This window comes from Aulostomus chinensis, chromosome 15 (genome assembly GCF_037954235.1).
Source record: "Aulostomus chinensis isolate RoL2024-O1b breed Wild chromosome 15, RoL_Achi_v1.0, whole genome shotgun sequence".
NCBI lineage: Eukaryota > Metazoa > Chordata > Actinopteri > Syngnathiformes > Aulostomidae > Aulostomus > Aulostomus chinensis.
Genome location: NC_141334.1, coordinates 24,916,155 through 24,930,564, shown reverse-complemented (window position 1 = coordinate 24,930,564; position 14,410 = coordinate 24,916,155). Strand labels below are relative to the sequence as shown.

Here is a 14,410-nt window from a genome sequence, read left to right as displayed (position 1 = left end):
ATGGTGGAGCAGTGGTCAGGACTGTCCCCTCACAGCAAGGAGGTTCTGGGTTTGAGCCCTGGCTCAAGCACAGGGTCTTTCTGGGTGAGACTGCATGTTCTCCCTGTGCCTGTGTGGGTTCTGGGTGAGACTGCATGTTCTCCCTGTGCCTGTGTGGGTTCTCTCTGGTTCTCCGGCTTCTTCCCGCAGTCCAAAGACATCAAGAGGGGATGAGGTGTCGTGGCAGAAAAAGGTGGATGAGAGGAATCAGACGACTGAGTGTCAGGTGCCAGATGGGGGACCTCTTTATTCTCAGCAATGAACCCTACGAGCAATGCAGTCAGAGATGTCTTCCAATGATACAGAAGATGATATACATTTTTATACTGATTTCAGGCTGTGAGTTTGTGTGTGTGTGTGTGTGTGTGTCTGTGTGACGTGATGGACGTTATACTATCTTCAAGTACCACAAAGGAATTGGACATTCCTGGATATGCAAAAGTAGAGAAGTTGCACACAATTCATGAATAGGCGCTGGACTACACATCAATATAGAAAGGCAAAAAAGAGTCCGCACACATCAGCTCACCTTTGTGCATTTATTTAGCACATCACCATACAGCGGCGTTTGGAGCGTAGCTGCTCTTCTTCAGGCTAAATCCTGTGTACAGGACTCCATTATTTAATCCACCCCGAGGAGTCACATGATCAGGAATTTTTTTTTCCACTATTCACACCATGACAAATACATACATATGTACAAAAATAAAACCATCAAAAAACTCAAGATAATTATGTCATATATACATAGGACTTTAAATTAAAACAGATGGAAAACACATCAGGCCGGCCGGCCGGTATAAATCTAGTAGAATATAGAGGCGCCTCTTAATATCTTTAAGACATTGCTTTATCAATGGGATGGTTATTTAACATGTTGAATCTAAAGATGTTTTAAATTATTTGATAATTTAAACTGATCCATCCTTAGACAGGACCAAAGGTACCTGTCATATCCATTGTATTGAAGCAGTACACAGATAGAAATATAGTGGCAGAATATCACAGGCACATACATAAGAAAGTCAGAGGTACATGAAACATCACCTTCATAAACCACATGGAAATTATTTCGATGGCCGCAAGGCCATCAAAAAAGTCACTCAAACATCGCAGAAAGAGGACCATGAACAGTTCATAGGAATGGCTTCATGTTGAAGTCCTCATTAAGTCCTTTCGATGCTGGAGTACCCAATGTATTTATCCAGAATAGTTCCCTCCTGAGGAGTAACGTGTCCACTTTCCCACCTCTGTGAGGGTGTTTGATGGATTCAATCCCAATGTATTTTAATGAGGTGACCCCGTGACGGGCTTCTGTGAAGTGGACAGAGACTGGACTGGAAGGGTCCTGGTTGCGGATAGCGCACCTGTGTTCTGCGATTCTGGTTTTGAAAGGTCTTGTGGTTTTGCCAATGTAAGAGAGGCCGCAGGGACACAGAAGCATGTAAATGTCCTTTTTTGTTTTACAGGAGATGATGCTCTTGATGGGGAATCTCCACCAGGACCCTTCCTGTCCAGTCGCTGTCCACATCAAAGGAGCCCGTCAAGGGGTCACATCTTGGACCTTGGCTGTCTGTGTGTGTGCGTCTCTGTACCAAGTGTATGTGTGGTGTACTTTGCTTTGTCATGACTCGGCTCAGGAGCCATGAGAAAAAAAAAACGGGAGAGACACAGTAGTTTATAAAGAAATGGATAAGTTTACTTAACAAAAGCAAGGATAACTAAAAATACTCAATACAGGTATGAGGTGTGTCATCAGTGGTGTATGTATAGGACATGGTGTTGAGAGTGTTGTATGGTGTGAACATAAAATGCTAAGATGGCCGAAGCCAAACAAACCAAAAGGTGCCAGGCATGTGGAGGAAGAGAGAAAACGGCCTCATCAGCCAGACTTTTATACCCTTGGGAGCACTGGCCAGGTGCTACCAGTTGGACTAATTGGCCCCTCCTCCTGAGGCCTGCAGGGAAACAAACAGAACATCAGACATGGGGAAAAACAACATAAGCAGACCCAGTAAGGCAGGGGGCCGTCACAGCTTGCTTTCCCACATGAAACCAGTACTTTCTTGTGTTACCTCCCTAGCAGCTAGCATCAACCAGGGCAACCCCTCCTCCCAATCCCTCTCCATCTGAGTACAATAAGAACGTAACAGAGACTTCACAGTCTGAAGGAACCGCTCTAGCGCACCCTGACTCTGCGCATGATAAGCAGATGCTTTGTTGTGCTTGACATGAAGTTGTTTCAGTACTTGAGCGAAGAGATGGGAAGTGAAGTTTGACCCCTGGTCAGTTTGGATGATCTTTGGGATACCAAAAATAGAAATAAACTGGAAGAGCACGAACCACAGCCCTTGTTGTAATAGTGCGCAATGGGTATGCGGCCAGATAACGAGTACTCTGACACATTACTGTTAGGAGATAACTTGCACCAGACTTCGAACGCGGAAGTGGACCCACACAATCAATTATCAGATGTTCAAACGGCTGGCAGACAGTGAAATGGGTGACAAAGGAGCAGGAGCTATGCTCTGGTTGGGTTTCCCAGTGAGTTGGCAAGTATGACATGTTTTAATATGTGCCGCAACATCCTTTTTCAAATGGGGCCAAAAGAAATTTCGCAAAACCCTATCATAGATTTTCCTGACCCCCAAATGTCCAGATTCCTCATGAGCTAGTTTCAACACTGATTCCCGAAACTTAACTGGCAACACAATCTGAATAATGGGGTCCCCAAAAAAACTGTCACAATGAGGCACCCACTTTCGTACCAACACATCACTATGCTTGAAGTAGCCCTGAGAGCTACTTTTTACCTCCTCACCGGGAAGCACCTGCTCAAACAAACCCTTTAAAGACGGATCAGCTCGCTGTTCTGCTTTCAGGTCTTCCTGCGAGATGGAGAGAGGTTGTCTCACCAATGGAACTGAAGAAACCACAGGAGGGGGCGGCAGTGGAACATCTGCCCAAACGTGCCCTCCTGCCACACCATTACCCAGAATCAATGTGATGCCCCTGATAGGCAGTGCCGGACGCACACCAACAACAACTTGGACCTGGAACAAGTCAGAGTACAGCATGACGTTGTGCAAAGGGACCTGCAAAGTTTTCATCCCCATTCCTAGCACAGGAATAGAACACCCAGTATCACTTTCCTCTGAAAAAGGCAATGCTGAAGCTTGGATCAAAGTGTCGAAAGCAGCGGTATCAGGCAGTAGCCGAACAGGCACCCTCACCTCACTTCCCACAAGAGAGACAAAACCCTCCGACACAAAAGGTAAAAATGAATCCAGTTCACCAGTCTGCACTTCTTCCCGCATCCCATCACCTACTTCCCCCACAGATGACCTGTTTGATATAGGCACCGCTAGACATGCACCCTTTGCTTGCCCCACCGTACCAGTTGGTCTAGCCTTAGACTTAAAAGCATAACAATCTGCCTTCCAATGCCCCTTTTTATGGCAAAAGTTACAGACCCTATCAGCACTGCGCATGCTACGCTCCCTCACGTCAGGTTTCAATGACTGGGTAGGAAAATACACACCACCAGAAACTTCCCCAAATCCAGTACTGCGAGCACACAAACCACCAAAATTACGCCTATGCGTCAGCACATAGTCATCCGCTAAAGCAGCCACTTCAGCAGCAGTTTTTACCTTTTGGTCACTTACATATGTAGCAATACTTTCAGGGATGGAATTCTTAAACTGCTCCAAGACTATCAAATCGCACAGCGCTTCGAAATTTTCAACCTTCAAGGCCAAACACCAGTGACTAAAGTGAGCAGTTAGATCACGAACAAACTCCAGATGTGTCTCTTTATCCCCTTTCCTCCATGTACGGAAACGCTGACGGTACGCTCCAGGGACCAACTCATACGCCTTCAATACAGCTTATTTAACAATCGAATACTTTTGACTCTCTGCCAAAGACAAAGATGAGTAAGCCTCTTGGGCTCTCCCAATCAACACACATTGCAACATTACAGCACGAGCAGGCTCCGGCCACCTCCTTGTGTCGGCCACACACTCAAACAAAGAGAAAAATGTCTCTGGGTCTTTTTCATTAAACTTTGGCAACAGTTTCAGGTTGCCCAAAATATCAAAAGACTCCTCTGTAGACCCAAGACTAAAGGAGGACCGCTCTACCTCCCAAGAACCATCAGCAGCCAACCTCCCATTCTCAATGAAGTCAAGCTTCCTCTGCTCTGAAACCGACTTTGCCCGCTCAAGCTTTAGTCTGTCCCTTTCAATATCAGCCTTGTGTCTTATGCCATCATGCTCCAACTGCAACAACAACAACTCCTTCTGCTGGTCAAATGTCAAACCACCAGTCGCCATAACTGATGGTATCAACCCAGCAGCAGAAGTTAGATTAGACACCAGAGGGGCGGATACTTCTTCCTGAAGAGCCAAAACCCCACTTTCCCTTAGGTTTGCTTTCAATATCACTTTATTATCTTTCAACCGCTTATCAGGAATGCCAATGTCATAATGCTCTGCTATTCTTAAAAACTGCTCTTATGTACACCTGTCCAAAAACTCCTCTGATGGAGCACTAACAAAATGAGTAATATCAGCCATCATGCAACAAAACCAAATGTCTAAACCCCACAACGCCACAGCCACAGAGGGCCAAGCAAGTGCAAACACGGTGGGTACAGCGTCCAAATTAACCCACAAACAGTGCTTATCCCCTCTACCTATCCAAATCTAACTCGACTCAACCTTCATGCAGTTCTAACGGCGGGTACTTATGCACTGGCTTCCGCTACCGCAGATAAACAACCAAAAAATGGCAACTTCCCTGCAACTACAGAAAGTGCTCCCGAGCAGTTGCTCCAACAACGTTTACTGCAACAATACAAGAAAAAAAAAAAAGACGAACCCAAAGGGGTACCGCCGCTATGTCTAACAGAGAATAATGCACTCACAAACAAATCTGCACCAACTGACACCTACCTAAACCGCCTGGCCACAACACTGAAACAAAAAACAATCATATTCTCAACTCAAAAAACTGTGCTTCACCCTAGCAGATTAACTACCATCACAAAACCAATCAAGGCTTACAATCTACACAATTACACTGTAATTGGACGAGCCCCCACTTTGTCATGACTCGGCTCAGGAGCCATGAGAAAAAAAAGGGGGGGACACAGTTTATAAAGAAATGGATAAGTTTACTTAACAAAAGCAAGGATAACTAAAAATACTCAATACAGGTATGAGGTGTGTCATCAGTGGTGTATGTATGGGACATGGTGTGCAGAGTGTTGTATGGTGTGAACATAAAATGCTAAGATGGCCGAAGGCAACCAAACCAAAAGGTGCCGGGCATGTGGAGGAAGAGAGAAAACGGCCTGATCAGCCAGCCTTTTATACCCCTGGGAGCACTGGCCAGGTGCTCGCAGTTGGACTAATTGGCCCCTCCTCCTGAGGCCTGCAGGGAAACAAACAGAACATCAGACATGGGGAAAAACAACATAAGCAGACCCAGTAAGGCAGGAGGCCGTCACAGCTTGCTTTCCCACAAGACTCGTGACTTTGTTATGTGGGCTGACATGTTTAACGTTGACACAGGTCTCATTCTGCCAGAGAGATTCATCCAGACTCTAAATTGACCGTAGGCATGACTGGGAGAGCCAATGGTTGTCTGTCTATATGTGTTGGCCCTGCCATGGACTGGTGACCCATCCAGGGTGAACCCCACCTCTCGCCCAAAGGCTGCTGGGATAGGCTCCACCCCCTAAACCATTGCAGATAATCAGTATAGACATTGAATTTATCTGTTAGGTTGAATCACAAACACCTTTATAAATTTCCATCCATCCATTGTCTTCCACTTATTCCTACTTTAAGGGTCGCAGGGGGCTGGAGCCTATCCCAGCATCAACAGGTGAGAGGTGGGGTTTGCCCTGGAAAGGTCACCAGTCCATTGCAAGGCCAACATATAGAGACAAACAACCATTCACACTCACTTTCATACCTACGGTCAATTTAGAGTATCAATAAGCCAAGTGCCCAATTGCATGTCTTTGGATGGTGGGAAGAAGCCGGACGACCATAGAGAACCCACACAGGCACAGGGAGGACATGCAGACTCACACAGAAAGATCCCGTGCCCGAGCCGGGACTCGAATCCAGAACCTTCTTTCTATAAGGCAACAGTGCTGACCACTGCACCACCATGCAGCCTCCTTCAAAAATATATATTTACATATTCATTTAATTTATATGTATATAAAATAAACTTCTGCTTCAGTCAAAAGTAGACTGTTATTAACACTCAGAATGGTTTGTGATTCTGCAGGTAGACCAGTTTCTTTTCCACCCTGTTTTAACAAATAAACGTCTCTAAAAAAACAGGTTTATTTTGTTCTTCTCATTCAGCAGAGGATGGTTTTGTTCCATTGGTCTCTGGGTTATGGGCCCAGCATGCTTCCTCTGCGCCACTCCGCTCTACCATTTGTTGAACAGGCTTTGCTTTAGGAGTTTAGGATTGTGACAAGAAGAAGAGTCATCAGACATCTGCACCACTCAGAGATTTGGTTGGTCTCTTTGAAAAAATGCCAAAAAAACTAAAATCCTGTTGAATCCAGGAAGTTCTTGTTTCACTCTGATCTACGTCCCATGAAAAAGAGAACCTACTCATTCATTCAGCTTCGGTGACAGCATCCTACCCAGCTCACTTTGAGTCCATTTTTTAAAACTTTTGTGATAACGAGATCACACTGTTGAGGATTTCCATTTCCACTCAGCATTTATCCAAGTGAAGCAGCCCACCCCCCTCCCCTCGAAACAGAGAGCCTAAGATTATTCCAAAAACTATGACCATGAGGACATGTCTTCATGAGAGGAACTTCAGACTCTGACCAAGTTTCAACAAGGAAAATAAAATGTGATAAAATAAAATCTTTAAAAATAAAAGATGGCTCTTTGATTCCACAGACAACCCTTTGAAAGTGAGTGACTAAACTGACTAGCAGGAAGTATTTTAATAGTAATCAAGTCAGACAGAACCAACCTGTGCAAACACATACTAACAGGTTTTTTTGACAGTCTTGCAGTGTAATATACTTGAGTACTTGACACCTGTATGGTGGCTGGTAAATTATTGAGGGAGGAAAGGTGCTCTTCATGATGAGTGGGAGTGGCTACTGGCTCAGGGTCATGCTGACATGAGCATCAATCAGTATGAAAAGCAATGAACTTCATGAAGTTTTGTCAAACACCTTTCATGTTGGGGTGTGGGCCATCAGATCTGTGAAGGACAGGATCGGTCCAAAAACAGTCAAAGTTGCTGATAAAACCAGAACCAGTTGCAGTCCAGAAGTCTTTCAGCCATTCATGCAGACGGTAAAGACGGCTGAAATGCTCCCTGCATTTGGAAGGAGCAGGGATGGGGCCAGAAGAAACACAGAATTGAAATTACAAGAGACTGGAGTTGGTCATGAAGTGTGATTGACTGCCTCCTCATGACGTAATTGGTGCACACCAGTATAATCAGAATTTGAGCTGATGGGTGGAGATCAATGAGTACTGGGGACAGTTTGATAACGTCCATAACTTTGGCACCAGGAAGACAGTCAGTGATAGCACCTTGGAGTTCAACAGACCTGATGATTGAATCACCAATGACAAGGATTTCAGCCACCATCGTAAACAGAGAGTTCAGATGAGAGAGAAAACCTACTGTCAGCCTCACCAGCGAGGGCAGTGGCAGAGGCAGCAGAGTTTAATGAAGCAGTATCAACTGGCAAGTCTCAGCTAGAGGTGATGTCACCACTGGCTAGTTGTCTGGAAGAAAAGCTAAAACGCGACTTCCCATGTGAAAGATAGCCCTTGATCATAACCAATTTAGCTTGTTTAAAATAACTGCCGTTTGCAAAGAGGTGGAAGAAATGAACGAGCCTCAGCTGTGGCCTGAAGGGTTTTTAGTGTGATGATTCTATAAGGACTGCAAACCCAGGGCTGCTGCAGATACAAGGAATGTACCGGAAGACACAAGGAAAATATCTATGCCTGAGAACGAGGTGCTGAATAGATATTATGTCTGTTCCTATGACTGGTATTAGAGTTATATCTTACAGCCCAACGTTTTGTTATAGACAAGCTCCTGGAGAACGCTGACATTTTGTGCGTAGAAGAGACTTTTCTGGTAAAGCAAGATATGGATAATCTGAACTCTGGTCGTGAGGACTTCCATGGAGCTGGGGAATCAACAAAAGATCAGAACACTGGGGTTTGCGTAGTAATGAGACAGGTATACTACTAAATGGGGACGATGACAACAAGACAGGTATATCGCCTGATTTGGCTAGCAGCAGGGACGATGGCGAGAGACCAGTAGAAGCGCTCACAGAGTTGGACACAGCAAGAGGAGAGAGACAATCACAGCGTTTCCCATGGGAAACCGTTGGATCCACTCAGGACGGGCTGCTCCAGAGAAGTCGAGGCACCCGTGGCCACTGGGTCAGGGAGCTCTTTGAGCAAAGTAGTTTGACACACAAGAAGGTCGTCTAGAGAGAATTGAGGAAAAGAAATCCGTCTCCCCTTCTCCATAACCGACGTGCACAGGAGAGGATGGACATCTGATGAGCCGAGAGCAACACTATTTGCTGGATTCTCAGAGCTGCGAGGCCATCCAGGTGCAGCGCGTCCAGCCAGGAGACAAACAGGGACTGCTGCTTGAGGACATTATTCAGGAGGCTCTCGATGGTGTGGAGTTGGGATCTCAGACTGGACAGCTCTGGATGCTAAGTTGTCCAACCAGCCGTCACATCACCTCCTGAACTCTAGTCTCCTCTTGACCAGGTTCTGGATGGTGACTCAGCAGGAGACGGGAACGTAATCAATGTTGAATGAATTTAAAAGCTGCCCTCAACCTGCAGGATGAACTCCTTCACTATGTGGGTGGTTCAAAGTCACTGGTTTCATTCCAGCTTTGACCTGAGCACGTGTTCATTCACATTTCCAGTAGCAGGGTGATACTTTCTCACACTTGTGGACAAACGTTAGCATTCTTCAAACAGCAGCTCCTCTGGTCAACAACAGAAGAAGCTCAAGTCTTCTGGAGAATGAGGACATCGATCCCACTCCCTCTCGCATGCTAAGCGAGCGCTCTACCATTTGAGCTAATTCCCCTGCTAATGGCCACAGCAGATAATGCAGCTTGACCTTCATGCATGGTTGTGTGATTCACAAGTTGAAGCTTCTCTTGTTGACCAACATGTGGAATCTTTTTTCAAACCTCCAGTGGAGGTTTAAGTGATGAAAAATATGTGTTAGCCACTGGGAGTGTGTGTGTGTGTGTGTGTGTGTGTGTGTGTGTGTGTGTGTGTGTGTGTGTGTTTGTTTGTTTGTGTGTTTATGTGCAGATTTTCCCCTGGAGCAACTGATTTTATTTGAAGCAAGAGCCTCCAGATCAAAGTCAGAATTTATGAAGATGTCATCAGGGCTTTGATTGTGTATTTATTTGTACCTAGAATTCTGTCTTTGATCTCAGGAGGACATGAAAGAAAGACAATAATAAAGTATATAAGAGCACATTCAGCTTCATTAGAAAACACTTGAACTGTTTGACAGTAGAATTTGTTTGAAACAGTTTACAACACTTAGAATTAAAGTGAAGATAGAAAAAAATCTTCCACACTTAAATTCTGTCTCTAACTGAAAACTGGGGATAAACATTTTTATAATTAGTCTGTTTATATGTGTTGGCCCTGCCATTGACTGGTGACCTATTCATGTTAAATCCCGCCCCTCGTCCAAAAGCTGCTGGGATAGGCTCCACCCCCCTTGTCGCATTGCAGATGATCAATATAGAAATGGAAATGTGTCTGTGAGGTTAAATTGAACACCTCTATCAGTAAACTTCTGCTTCAGTCAAAAGTAGACTGTTATTAACACTCAGAATGGTTTGTGGTTCTGCAGGAAGACCAGTTTCTTTTCCACCCTGTTTTAACAGATAAACATCTCTAAACAATCAGGTTTATTTTGGTCTTTTCATTTAGCAGAGGATGGTTTCGATCCATCGACCTCTGGGTTATGGGCCCAGCACGCTTCCGCTGCGCCACTCTGCTCTACCATTTATTGAACAGGCTTTGCTTTAGGAGTGCAGGATTGTGACAAGAACAGGAATTTGAGTTTTGAATGTTTCACCATTTGTCTCTGAAGCAGGAGGTCTTGTAGAAACAGGGAGTGACCTGACACCAGCTCCCTCATGGAACAATGGTTCATTCATTCATCGCTGCCAGTCAGCCTCAAAACACACAAAACATCAATTAAATCCAGTCTCTTGGAGACTAAAATGAAACTCCGTCACACACGGTGGCTCCGCTGTGGCTCACACAGGTGAGTGAGGCTGAGCGCTCCAGTCTGCTCTATGGAGTCATCAGACATCTGCACCACTCAGAGATTTGGTTGGTCTCTTTGAAAAAATGCCAACAAACTAAAATCCTGTTGAATCCAGGAAGTTCTTGTTTCACTCTCATCCACGTCCCATGAAAAAGAGAACCCACTCATTCATTCAGCTTCTGTGAGCTGCAGCGTCCTACCCAGCTCACTTTGAGTCCATTTTTTAAAACTTGTGTGATAAACACAAACAAACCAGAACATAAAAAAAACGTGGAAATATCTTTCAGCATCTGATCATACAATATCACTGTCTCGTTTGTTTGCATGTTCTATTAATCAGATTGAATCATCAATGGATGTTATTTGAGGTGTGTCTGTTTCTGGTGAAGCCTGTTTGGTCTGGGGGGGTTAAGATGGTGGGGCTGTTTCAGCTCTGGTGGTGAAGGCTTTCGCCATGACAATCAGACTCTCATCTGTCCTTCATATTCCCTCAAATGTGCAGTGTGGACCTCACACACTGAATTTAGTCTGAAAACTCTTCATGAACAGCAGGAGACTCAGAGTCTCTGTGGTGCAATCGGTCAGTGCTCAGCTGTTAACCCAGAGGCTGGTGGTTGGAGCCCACCCAGGGACCAGGACCAGGCTTGACTGGTGCTGAGGACTCTTGATCAGCTGGTGAGTTGCTCCTTGATCTCAACATTGGTTTGTTTCATCCTGAGTAGTTTGATTCTAGCAGAGTCGTTGTTTCAGTCTGAATGTGGACGGACAGATAGACCCTCCACAGCAGAGGCACCTGACAGAGCTCTTGATGAGGCCCTTTCGTCATTCAATGAAGTCATCGTGTGGAGGAGGCTGGGGGGGGGGGGCACTGGCTTGGATGCTACAGCTAAGGTTTGCGAGGTGGTGGAGAAATGTTAGAGAGCTCTACCAGCTGGAGCCTCTTGGGTCACGGGAGGCTTCCCTCCTGGAGGTGGCAATGATGAGTTTTAAAATCCGCTCCTCTTTCATGCTGACTTGTTTGATTGTGTTTCCTCTTTCATTCATGTGTGATTTTAATCGCAGCTCTCTAAACCTGAATGGAGCCAGAGCCGATTTTAAAAGAGCTGCTCTTCTTAAAGTCATGGAGATCAAGAGGATCCCCGCCATGTTTGTCCAGGAGACCCACAGCACAAAAGTCAGTGAATGGGAAGGCAGGAAGGCTTTTAATGGGGGTCATTTTAAGTCCCAAGTCCAGCTGTAGCAGAGGGTGGACTTTGATTCTCCAGGAGGTTTTTATACCGGTTTCTTTGGATTTGGAGGAAATCATTCCAGGTGTTGAAAGAAAGAGAGAGCAGCTTTGGAAAATGTTCAACTTGTGTTTTTAAATGTCTTTGCACCAACAAATGTTTGGACAGGACGGCTTTTTAAACAGTTTAGACGACACCGTTCAACATTGAATCTGATGGGTTCATGTTTTTAGGAGGGGATGTGAGCTGCACAGAGAAGCTCTTTGAGACAGGAAGCATTCAGAGCTCCATCCTGCTTCTTCCAGCAGGATCCACGGGCCCCACAAACACAGCAGCTGTCTGGTGTGGAGGGTTTTTAACCACCTGGACTCACTCAACAGGTGACTTGTTACCAAAAGTGTGGGCACCAAGTTACACACATATCCGAGCGAGAGAGAAAGAGAGAGCTTGACATTTAATAATCCAGTCTTCTTAATGACACCCAGATACATCGAGCATCAGCGTTAGTTCTGTCAGGCTATGGTAGTCAAGCGCTATTGGCTTCCTGTCCGTCAATCAACTGATCAATCAGCCGATCTACAGCTGCTCCGCATCAACTGATCAAATCCCTCGCTTCTGATTGGCCCCTCTCAACTTAAATATCATCTGGCCTCAGCTACCGCTCTGCTAGCTACTGGATTATGCTGCTCTGCCTGCTGTTATCTGCTCCTGCTCCTGCTCCTGCTCCTGCTCCTGCTCCTGCTCCTGCTCCTGCTCCTGCTCCTGCTCCTGCTCCTGCTCCTGCTCCTGCTCCTGCTCCTGCTCCTGCTCGCAACTTGCTACCCTCCACCTCCCGAGCTCCACCTTGTCGCGTATACATGGCATGGTTCGTTCCATGTCATGTCGCTTGCTCTTTTCACAGGGGTATAATTGCTCTTCCAGTCTTAAACTGGGAGAACCTTCCCTCACGCTGCTGGTCCCCTTTTTCATGGTGCTAATGAAAAATTATCAGGGGACTCCCCTGAACAGAGCCATACTGCCAATTGTACTATAATAAACAAATCAAGCTCATTATCATCTGTTTTTCTTGACATGAATGGACCTGACAGAATTAAGACTGTCAACAGTTTTTATGCCCTCCCCATTAACAAGGACGTCAGGTTGCTGATCTACATCACACCTCTTGATGGAGAAATACATGGCTACTGTCTTGCTCACATTAAGAGTAAGACAATTGTATGTCAGCCAATCTGACACTCTGTTTAAGGCTGAGGTAAGTTTTCATGCAGCTTATTCTCTAGTTTTGGCATGGACATAAATAACTATTGTCTGCATACATTGGCCTGTGAACATCTGGGCAAATCAAGGGTAAATCATTAATATAGACTAAATAAAATTGGTCCCTGGGGCACTCCAGTGGTGCTATTAGACAGGGTGGAGCATGTGTCAATAATTCCTGTACACTGCTCTCTTGAAACTAAATAGGATTCCATCTATGACAAAGCATTCGCAGAGAAATCAAGCTGTGAGGGTTTGGACAACAAAACATGATTTACTGTGTCAAACGCCTTCCTAAAATCCAGGAAGACAGCACCAACTACACCACCTCCTTCAAGCTTAGATTTAATTTGCTCTATAAAGTAACAAAGGCCGTTTCCGTTGAATGATTTGCCCGAAATCCAAACTGCATAGGGTGCAGTAGGGAGTGGCCCTCCAAGTAGGCTATCAGCTGGTCACATACAACCCTTTCAGTTATTTTAGAGATGGTAGGGAGGGTGCTGATAAGCCTATGAACTGAGACATTGGCTGCATCCCCAGATTTAAAGATGGGGGTTATTACTGCTGTCTTCCAGGCAGTAGGAAAGTAAGTTTGTGCAATGGATAAATTGACCAAGTGAGTAATAGGAGAACAAAGAATATTTGCAAACTTTTTAACAAATGCACAGTCACAGTCAAAAATGTCATTTGCCTTGGAATTTCTGAGCTGCTTCAGGATTTTAGCTACAGACACTTCTGCCACTTCTGAGATGTTAAAGGATGGAATATCGTCTTTCACAAATGTAATGATTTTCTCTCTTGCGCCAAAACCTAATGCTAGATCATGAACTGAATCAATAAAGTAACTCTTGGAAATTTGGACTTTGTCCTGGATGAGGGTCCCCTGCACTTGCAATTCATACCCAGTATATTTTTTTATTGCTGTCTTTCTTAAGAGCTCAATTCATATTTTGCCATGTTTTCCTGGAGTTCCCTGGGTTAGGGTTAGGTCATTTATAATGTTAATAAAAAAATTTGCTTTGGCCTTTCTCAATTTATTCACTACTTTGTTATGTAGCTGCTGAAAGGTTCTCCTATCACTTGCTAACCCAGATTTAAGTACAATTTTCAATGCGTGATCCCTTTGACGCATTAAGTCCCAAACTTGATCACAAAGCCAAGGTAGATTTTTTGTTTTTCTTGAGAATGTAACATTTTTGCTAAAATCGCCTTAATCCTGTTAATAATAGTCATTCGGTTCTCAGAGGCATTTTCAAGCTCCCTAGTAGACAAGATCTCATTCCAATTCTGTTGCTTAAACTGACATTCATATTCACTAATAAGTCTCTTTGGTACAATACTTGAGGTTCTTCTATTTTCCTGTCGGTACATAAACCTTTGTTTTGTTAATTTCCTTGATATCAATGTTAAATTATGATCTGATAATCCAGTTAAGAAATTAAATGTTTTTGTTATTCTCTCTGGCTTATTACTAAATATGAAATCAATTTGTGTTTGAGATGATGGTGTGATTCTGGTGGGGCCTTGGATTAG

At 44.7% G+C, this 14,410-nt stretch overlaps 1 non-coding gene across 1 annotated transcript; it reads right to left on the bottom strand.

Moving 5' to 3' along the window:
• Nucleotides 1-10,048: 10,048 nt before the first annotated feature.
• Nucleotides 10,049-10,120, bottom strand: trnam-cau (transfer RNA methionine (anticodon CAU)). Its single transcript has one exon. It is a non-coding gene; the product is annotated as a tRNA-Met (tRNA).
• Between the last annotated feature and the right edge of the window lie 4,290 nt (nt 10,121-14,410).